Here is a 10,712-nt window from a genome sequence, read left to right as displayed (position 1 = left end):
TTTCCACTATTCTTGCTTACTTTGTTAGCCTGAGCTTTTAATTGGATGACTTTCTTTACTTCTTTGGTTGATTCTTCATATCCTTGCTATCCTTGTTTTTGACCGGAATATACTTCCCTTGAGCACTGAAAAATCTTTTTGCAAGTCCTCCACTGTTTCACCATATAACTTGCGTTCCCAGTCTAATTTAGCCAACTCCTTCGTCATCCCATTGTAGTCTCTCTTGTTTAAGCATAACACCCTGGTTTTAGATGATACTATGTCACCCTCCATTTGTATCCGAAATTCGATCATCCTGTGATCCATAATTATGAGATCATTAATTTTACCTGTCTCACTACACAGGACCAGCTCTAAGATTTTTACCTCTCCACCCTTCAGGCACTCTGCCTATATTCCTGATGAAGGGCTTTTGCCCGAAATGTCGATTTTCCTGTTCATCGGATGCTGCATGAACTGCTGTGCTTTTCCAGCATCACTCTACTCCAGAATCTGATTTCCAGCATCTGCAGTCATTGTTTTTACCCAGCTCTAAGATTGCGTGCTCCCTTATAGGTTTGGTAACATGCTGTTCAAGAAAGTTATCATGCATGGGTTCTATGAATTCCTCTTCAAGACTGCCTCTACTGAATTGATTCGGCCAATCACAATAGATGTTAAAGTCCCGTGACTACTGCCATTCCATTCTTACATGCGTCAGATATTTCTTGATTGATCACCTGTGCCACTGTAGCATTATCGGGTGGCCTATAGACTACTCCCACCTGTGACTTCTTCCTCTTACTATTCCTGATCTCTACCTTAATGGATTTAACATTTTGCTCCTTAGATCCTAGTCTCTCCCTATCGCCCTAATCTCATCCTTAATTAAGAGCATTACCCACCTCCCTTACCTTCTTGCCTATCCTTCCTAATCACCTGATACCTTGAATATTTAATTCCCAGTCATCACCACCCTGCAACTACGTTTCTGTAATGGCAATGAAATCATACCCTATTGTACTGATTTGCACAACAAGTTCATCGACTTTGTTTCAAATACTGCAGGCATTCAGATAAAGTGTCCTTATACTCATTGTCCCTTTAGAATCTAGCAATCTCCCTGTCTTTTGCATATGATTCTGTTGCTCAATTTTACTTTTTTATTTTTGAATTTTTGCTCTGGTCTCTGCGTTGCTTCCTTCTTTCTGCCTGGACTCCCATCCACTTGCTGTTTTAGTCTACCCGTCCTCACAGTCTCTCTGCTCACTGCATCTACTTTTACACCAACTGTTGCATCATCTGATCTGATGCTCTGGTTCCCAACTCCCCTCCTCACACCAACCTAGTTTAAAACTTCCCAACAGCTCTAGCAAACCTGTCCGCAAGTATACTTGTCCCTCTTGAATTCAGATGTAATCCATCCCTTTTGTACAGGTCATACCTTCTCCAGGAGAGAACCCGATGATCCATAAATCTGAAACCCTGCCTCTGCACCAACTCTTCAGCCACACATTTGTCTGCCATAGCTTCCTATTCTTGCCCTCACTAGCATGTGGCACAGGAAGCAATCCAGAGATTACTCCTTGAGGTTCTTTTTAGTTTCCTTTCTAACTCCCTAAATTTGCTTTTCATGACCTCATCCCTTTTCCTATCTATGAATCATTAGTACTGATGTGTACCATGACTTCTGGCTGCACACCTTCCCTTTTAAGAATGCCATAGACTCGATCCGAGACATCCCTGGCCCTGACACCTGGGAGGCAGCATACCATCCGGGAATCCTGTTCTCATCCACAATGATCACTAATGCTCATCTCTTCTCCCCTCTTCCCTTCTGAGCCACAGAGCCAGGCTCAGTGCCAGAAACCAGACCGCTGTTCCTGGTAAGTTGTCCTCTGTATCCAAAGTGGTGTACTTGTTATTGAGGGGAACAGCCTCTGGGGATCCCTACACTGACTGCCTCTACCCTTTCCCTCTCCTGATGCTCACCCAGCTACCTTCAGTTTGTAACCTAAATGTGACTACTTTCCTGTAACTCCTCTCTATCAACCCCTCAGCCTCCCGAATGATCTGACATCATCCAGCTCCAGTTCCTTAATGCGGTCTGTGAGGTACTGATGTTGGGTGCACTTCTCGCAAGTCAGCAGGGACACTGGTGGTGACCCTTACCTCCCGCATCCTGTAAGAGGAGCATGCAATTGCTCTAGCCTCCAACCCCTCTGCTCTTTAAAAAAAAAAGAAAAGGAAATCTTACCTGAGCCTCACCATATCCCCTCTCACCCAAGTCTTCCAACACAAAACCTCGACACTTTTCCTCACACGACACTACCCCTCAGCAAGGCTGCTCATGAGATGAAAATCTTTATGTAACCATGGAACATGTGTGGTAAGATACTGTTTGAAATTTTAATATTCATGCCCTAGTTTCTCGTTTTGTGTCTACCAAATTTCTCATATCAAACATCCAGTTCCTTATGGTCAAAGTTGGATATTTTCTTATCTTCAATTATAATATGTTGTAGTGTACTTTCTGTGTAATGATAAAGTTGAAATTTTTTTGCTGATTTTGTGACTGAATGCAATGATGATGTATGGGCCAATATTGTGCATGTTGCTGAGCAGCAGGAAAAAAAGGGTTGAGCAATTCCAAATGCGAAATTGAGAGAAATCCATAGATTATGTGGAAACCTGTAAAAGAAAATGGAGAGAGAGAATCTGATACACAATTTATGCCTCCCATTGGGGAGAAAACTATGTAACAGGAAATTGTGCAGCTATTTTGTTCTAACAAGCTCTGAGCAAAATAATGAGCTTGTTAGCATCTGTTTTTCAGATGCTGCAACTGTCCTCAGAGCATCGAAACTACATCTTTTTTTCTGTAACCCACTTTAATCGGGAGTGTAGTCAGAAACCATACTGAGGAGGGCATCAAAAATTATGAATTCAATCGTCATGATGTAATGATTTCAGCTTGATCCAACTATTTTGGAGCTCAAATGCTTCATTTGTTTGTTTCTTTTATTCCCGTTAAATTGAACAACCGTCAGGCCACAGGAATGGTGTTCCTGTGTTCCAGAAAGTATTTGATTACTCCCAGAAGGAGAGTTAGACACACACACACACTTGTGAGGACAATTGTAGACCATGGAATAAAAAGGACGTGGACAATAACAAAATTGGCTGAGTAGTAGGAAGCAGAGTGTAATGGTTAATGGAGGAAAGGTTGTAGTGTAGTTCTCCAGGGGTCAGTATTGGAAAGCTTGTTTTTCCTGAAATATATTGATGATTGAGATCTTGGTTTGCAGGGAACAGTTTAAAAGTTTACAGATGACATGAAACATTAAAAAATTTAAAACTGTGGGGAGTACAGAACTCCAAAATGACACAGACAAGTTGGGGAGTGGCCAGCAAGGTAGCAGATGGGGTTCAATGCAGAGAAGTGAGAGGTGATGCATTTTGATAGTGAGTATACTTTGTAAGAATTTATAAAATTTCAAAGCATTTTGAACAGTCAGGAGCAAGATTCTCATTCTAAGCCAGCCCTGAATATTGTTTTCTTGTGTCTTTCGGGTCTAATTCTACCTTATTCTACAAGGTAACTGTATGGAACTCTTTGTGACTACTTGTTAATTACAGCTCAAACTATATACACATTCCCTCTGCATTTGTTCAGAGATGCTGTGGTTCTGTTCGCCGAGCTGGAAGTTTTTGTTGCAAACGATTCGTCCCCTGTCTAGGTGACATCTTCAGTGCTTGGGAGCCTCCTGTGAAGCGCTTCTGTGGTGTTTCCTCCGGCATTTATAGTGGCCTGTCCCTGCCACTTCCGGTTGTCAGTTTCAGCTGTAGTGGTTGGTATATTAGGTCCCGGTCTATGTGTTTGTTGATGGAGTTTGTGGATGAGTGCCATGCTTCTAGGAATTCCCTGGCTGTTCTTTGTTTCGCTTGCCCTATAATGGTAGTGTTGTCCCAGTCAAATTCATGTTGCTTGCCGTCTGCGTGTGTGGCTACTAGGGATAGCTGGTCGTGTCGTTTCGTGGCTAGTTGATGTTCGTGGATGCGGATCGTTAGCTGTCTTCCTGTTTGTCCTATATAGTGTTTTGTGCAGTCCTTGCATGGGATTTTGTACACTACACTAGTTTTGCTCATGCTGGGTATCGGGTCCTTCATTCTGGTGAGTTGTTGTCTGAGAGTGGCTGTTGGTTTGTGTGCTGTTATAAGTCCTAGTGGTCGCAGTAGTCTGGCTGTCATTTCAGAGATGTTCTTGATGTATGGTAGTGTGGCTAGTCCTTCTCACAAACTTTGAACATTTGTTCAGAGATTCTGATCCTCTCTCCTTAATCACGTGACTCAGATATCATCATGCATCATCATTATAGTCTGATGTTAATTCCGTTACTCTGCTAAAGCTACATTTGCATCCTCTCAAGGATAATGTAATGGTCCAAATTCTGCCAAACATCTCTCCAATCAGCCCAAGAAAATATACTAATGTTGCAATTTCTTTGAACGTTATATCTTTCATTGTAGCCTACTGGATTTTTTTGCTCATGGAATATTGACACATTGACCATCCCAAATTGCTCTCGAAGTAAGTGGCTTGCAGTTAATCATTTTGCTGTAGATCTGGAGTTACATTAGGCAAACTGAGTAAGGATGGCAGATTTCTTCCCTAAAGATGTTAGTGAACCAGATTATATTTATGACAATCAGTAATCATCAACATCAGAAACAAAAAACGGAAGTTGCTGGAAAAACTCAACAGGTCTGGCAGCATTTGTGAAGAGAAATCAGAGTTAACATTTCAGGTCTGGTGACCCTTCCTCAGAACTGGAACTTGAGTTCTGAAGAAGGGTCACTAGACCCTGAATGTTAACTCTGATATCTCTTTACAGATGCTACCAAACCTCCTGAGCTTTTCCAGCAACTTCTGATTTTGTTTCTGATTTACAGCATCTACAGTTCTTTCGGTTTTTATTGTCACCATCACAATGACTTTAATTACAGATTTTTCTGCGATTGAATTTGAATTTTACCATAACAGTCGGATCTCAACTACATGCCAAAAGCATTAACCTGTAGTGATGTTCCCGTTGCGCCACCACTCTCAGAGAATTGTTAATGAACACCGGACAAGGTTTGGAAGTGGTATTTCAGTGCAATTGGAAAGTTCTCCATTTACATGAACTACTAGAGAGGAGAAGCTGCAGTTGAAAATTAACTTTACAGAGATATACATTGGCTAAAAGACATTTGATAGCGTGGACTTTCATCAGGGAGAATGGGGAAAGCACAATATTCTATAGGCAATCATTGCTGCTTATCAGCATGCTCAAGATATGAGTGCTGATGACAAAGGTCAACATTTATTGCTTATTACCAGTTACTCTTGTAACATTAATGGTGAGCTTTCTTGAACCATGTAGTTCTTGGTGTAGACCTCCCACTGCTGCTGGTTAATATCAAGTTTGAGAGTTGTGCGTCTGATAGGAAAAAGGTAGTCTTTTGTAATTTCATATTAACCTTTGCTGAAGGAGTACTCACAGTAATTGTTGGAAATATCTGAAAGGTCATTGCAAAAAATAAGTGACAAAATAAAACTGTTTTATTTTCAGAAAGACATTGGATTCAAACAATTACTAGAAAACTGTGCCTTCGAGAAAAGCAATCTGTTCCTGAAAAAGGCTGAGTATTATTTATTGACGATGCATTCATGGGAATATCCAGTTCATTTTTACTGTCTTGATAATAAGATAAAAATGGAGAATAAATAAACCTGTACAGATCAATTCGATACAAATTAAATCATAAATAAAGAAAGATTCTGTGGATGCTGGAGATCTGTCATAGAGATGTACAGCATGGAAACAGACCCTTTGGTCCAACCTATCCATGTCGACCAGATGCCCCATCCCAATCTAGTCCCACCTGCCAGCACCTGGTCCATATCCCTCCAAATTCTTCCTATTCATATACTCATCTAGATGCCTTTTAAATGTTGCAATTGTACCAGCCTCCACCAGTTCCTCTGGCAGCTCATGCCATACACATACCACCCTCTGCGTGAAAAAGTTGCTCCTTAGGTTCTCTTTTATATCTTTCCCCTCTCAACCTAAACCTATGCCCTCTAGTTCTGGACTCCCTGACCCCAAGGAAGAGACTTTTTCTATTTATCCTATCCATGCCCCTCATGATTTTATAAACTTCTGTAAGGTCACCCCTCCGCCTTCGATGCTCCAGGGAAAACAGCCCCAGCCTATTCAACCTCTCCCTTTGGCTCAAATCCTCCAACTCTGGCAACATCCTTATAAATCTTTTCTGAGCCCTTTCAAGTTTCACAACATTTTTCCGATAAATTGCACTCAATATTCCAAAAGTGGCCTAACCAGTGTCCTGTACATCTGCAACATGACCTCCCAACTCCTGTACTCAATATTCTGACCAATAAAAAAATGAATACCAAACACCTTCTTCACTATCCTATCCAGAGCAACTCCACTTTCAAGGAGCTATGAACCTGCACTCCAAGGTCTCTTTGTTCAGCAACACTCCCTCGGACCTTACCATTAAGTGTATAAGTCCTGCTGGAATTTGCTTTCCCAAAGTGCAGCACCTCACATTTATCTAAATTAAGCTCCATCTGCCACCTCTCAGCCCACTGGCCATCTGATCAAGATCCAGTTGTAATTTGAGGTAACCTTCTTCGCTGTCCACTACACCTCCAATTTTTGTGTCATCTACAAACTTACTAACTATACCTCTTATGCTCACATCCAAATCATTTTATATAAATGATGAAAAGTAGTGGACCCAGCATTGATCCTTGTGGCACTCCACTGGTCACAGGCCTCCAATCTGAAAACAATTCTCCATCACCACCCTGTGTCTTCTATCTTCGAGCCAGTCAAGTATCCAAATGGCTAGTTCTCCCTGTATTCCATAAGATCTAACCTTACTAACCAGTCTCCCATAGGGAACCTTGTTGAATGCCTTACTGAAATCCATATAGATCACGTCTACCGCTCTGCCCTCATCAATCCTCTTTGCTACTTCTTCAAAAAACTTAATCAAGTTTGTGAGACATGATTTTCTCCAGCACTTTCTGCTTTTACATATTAAACCTTTCTGGTCTATAAACTACAGATTCAAGTCTTATATCATGAACAGACTACTTTTCCTCTTAATTTTTTAATTGATCTCCTTTCTTAAGGGTCTTGATTTTGTTGAAGCATTGATCGCCAGTTACAAATTTTATAAGCTCCCTATGCTGTGAACTGCTATGTTGTGTCTCAGTCAATGTGTCAGAATAACCTTAAGAGACACAGTAAGTAAGTATGCCTTTAAGAGACACATTCATCACTGTATACTACCACGTGACCGAGGGTATTAGGGTCTCAGACTCCACCTTAACTCAGACCACTTGAAACATTATTCATTGATGGTAACATGCTACCCTTTGTGGTGGAATAGCCTAATATTTGTCCAGTCATGCATGTGCCTATGAATGTAATATCTCAGTGAACTCTGATAAATATCACTTGGATCTTTCAGTACATTACCCACGGTCAGTTCTTATATTATAAACTATAACACAAGCATTGCTGAGACACACAAAGTACCTGTTGGAGGCAAAGCATAAATCATAAGCCAGACAAATTATATTTTTTAAATCACTCAGATCTGCTCAGGGACTAACACTTTTTCTCTGCTCTGGGCAAGACTTTGTTCTATGTTATTATGACATATTGTATTTGATTTATTGAAAGTTGCTGGGTGTCACCAAATCATGTGAGTTGTGACAATGAATAATACCAAGCTGTTCAATTGATGCTTCTAAACTCTCAAGTGATCCTGCGCTCACCAACATTTTCGACACTGGACACTATTTAGGCTGTTGATATATGTGCAAACATTCCTTCTCTAATTGATAAATACTGAATCCAATTGTAGTACTTTTCATTCTAGCCTTGCTTGAAATCAGTTATCTCAGCAAGGTGATAAAATTAAAGCAGTAACCTTTTTGTCTGTGTAGCTGATCTATTCATTGTACAATCTTAATGAACTGTCGCTGGAGATTATCCATTAACTAATTAGTATCAGCTCTTTTAATTTCAGATACGTTCTATGTTACATTGATCTATGTTCTTTTATAAATTGATGGGCTAAATTCTGCCCGGTGAGATCCTGGGCAGTCCTTTTAACTCTTCTCTTAGCTCCAGATAATACTGAATAAATATGAAGAAGCTGTGGAAAAGATCAATGAGAATGTTTGGGCCAGTGTTAAGAGGATTTGCTCAACAAGGAGACAGTAAAATTGTCGTCAAATCAAGCTTTGAAGGGGCAAGCAAGTATGAAAGTAAATGTACCCGGGGATGTGAAACTCTTGAAATGTTGGTACAGAAATCAATTACTTAAAAGATATCAAAGAATTTCTGCTTTAAAAAGGTGTATTCACTTCATTATCTGAAAATAAATCAAAGTAGCAATGCCTCTGAGGAAATTGAGACAGAAAGAATGCATTGCTATCATTACAGAAGATTTATTTGACAGATTTTCTCAATTCAAAAGTCAGTAAAAAGGGAGCTAATTTTCCTGTCTGTTCACTTTTCTTTACATTTCCGCATGTGGAAGGAGCTGGCTTCTATCTGCAGTCAACCAATAAAGCATTCAATGGGATAGGGGCTTCCTACAATGACACAGGCGTCACTGGCTCCTGTACCCATCCAGTAGGGTGAAATCACGAGCTGTCTACTATTCTAGGCCCCAGTTCCTGAAAAGGGAGAGAATGGGATGTCTGATTTCAGTGGGGGCCTGAAAGTTCAGACACAACTCAGTGAAGGAAGGTTTCTAACTTAGTCAGATTAGGCTTTTAAAATATCACGGGGCAGTGGGCAGTACTTATATTTACCCAAATTGCCAAGGGGACTTGTTGGGGTCAGGCTGGAGCATGAGGCTGGTAATGCAGTGCCTCGGCTTCTCTAGGAAATTCTACTCTTGAGTTTCAGTGAAACAATTGAGTCATCCTCTTAATCAGGAACACTTGTTCTATTTCTTTATTCCATCCTTTTCCTAACTACTGCTTTTAGATTAACTTTAATTTGTGTGATCAGTACACTCAAATTTGCAGATATGGTGACTACTTGAGTATTCCTGTACAGGAATAACAAGTGAAATAGTAAGTTTGATGTCAGTAATGTCAATGCAAGATTTATTAAATTAATAACAGAAAACTTTACATATAATCTTCAATTGTTTTGCATTTACCCACAATGGCACAGTTAGTTTTGCTTTTAGTGATCGTTAATTTCTCTTTGGTTAACATTGTTTTTTGTGGCAGTTCGTTTGAAAGGCAGTCCTGTTTTTGGCATTGTTTTGTTTCTTTCACAAACAGTTGTAAAACAGAATGTGAACTCAAAGTTCGATTCAGAGAGGACATGATTTTCCCATTTTTCTTTTTACAAACATTAGCTGCGGCTAATCATAACTGTAGGCTGCAGGAAAGGTTTGGAGGAGATCAAGAGTTTCTGAATCGTACAAACATAGCAGTAGGAGTAGGAGCAGTCTGTTCATTCTACAAGCCTGTTCCACCGTTCAAAATCATAGTTAATCATCTGCCTCAATGCTACATTCCCGCTTTATCCCCATATCCCCTGATGTCTTCAGTACCTAAAACTCTAACAATCTCTCTCCCTTGAATTCCCTTGTTATAAGATGGCAGTGGAGTAGGACATTCCAGTTAGAGTTCATCTACTCCTCCTGTTCTTCTACTTTCCCTCTTTTTCTTATCTTTTTCTTCAGCTCAGTGCTTTTCGTCATCTTCTTTTCTTTTTCTCTTCGATACCCAGCCTTCAACGATGATTCTTGGCCTCCAGCATGAGACAACTCCGGTGAGCGATGATTCCTGGTTTCCTCTGGAACAGCAGCATCCTGTCGTGGTGTGGCGACCTTCCCAGTTTTGGCATGGTGACCACTGATCCTGGCGTAGCAGCCTCCGACATGGCATGGCAACCTCCTAGCCTGGCACAGCAGCCTCCATCCGTTGGGACTTCCCAGTGTGGTGTGGCGACACCCAACCTTCCAGTGTCACATGGTGACCCCCCAGGCTCCCAGTGTCACATGGAATCCCCCCAGGCTCCCAGTGTCACATGGCAACCCCCAGTCTCCCGGTATCACATGGAAACCCCCAGCCTTCCAGTGTCACATGGTGACCCCCAGCTTCCCAGTGTCACATGGCGATCCCCAGCCTCCCAGTGTCACATGGCGATCCCCAGCCTCCCAGTGTCACATGGTGACCCCCAGCTTCCCGATGTCACATGGTGACCCCCAGCCTCCCGGTGTCACACGGTGACCCCCAGCTTCCCGGTGTCACACGGTGACCCCCAGCTTCCCGGTGTCACATGGTGACCCCCAGCTTCCCAGTGTCACATGGTGACCCCCAGCCTCCCGGTGTCACATGGTGACACCCAGCTTCCCAGTGTCACATGGTGACCCCCAGCCTCCCGGTATCACACGGTGACCCCCAGCTTCCTGGTGTCACATGGCGATCCCCAGCCTCCCGGTGTCACACGGCGACCCCCAGCCTCCCAGTGTCACATGGTGACCCCCAGCTTCCCAGTGTCACATGGTGACCCCCAGCCTCCCGGTGTCACACGGTGACCACCAGCTTCCCGGTGTCACATGGTGACCCCCAGCTTCCCGGTGTCACATGGTGACCCCCAGCTTACCGGTGTCAC

Source organism: Chiloscyllium plagiosum, unplaced genomic scaffold (genome assembly GCF_037043375.1).
Source record: "Chiloscyllium plagiosum isolate Xiang-an unplaced genomic scaffold, Cpla_swu_hap1 HiC_scaffold_22, whole genome shotgun sequence".
NCBI lineage: Eukaryota > Metazoa > Chordata > Chondrichthyes > Orectolobiformes > Hemiscylliidae > Chiloscyllium > Chiloscyllium plagiosum.
This window is presented reverse-complemented; position numbering follows the sequence as displayed.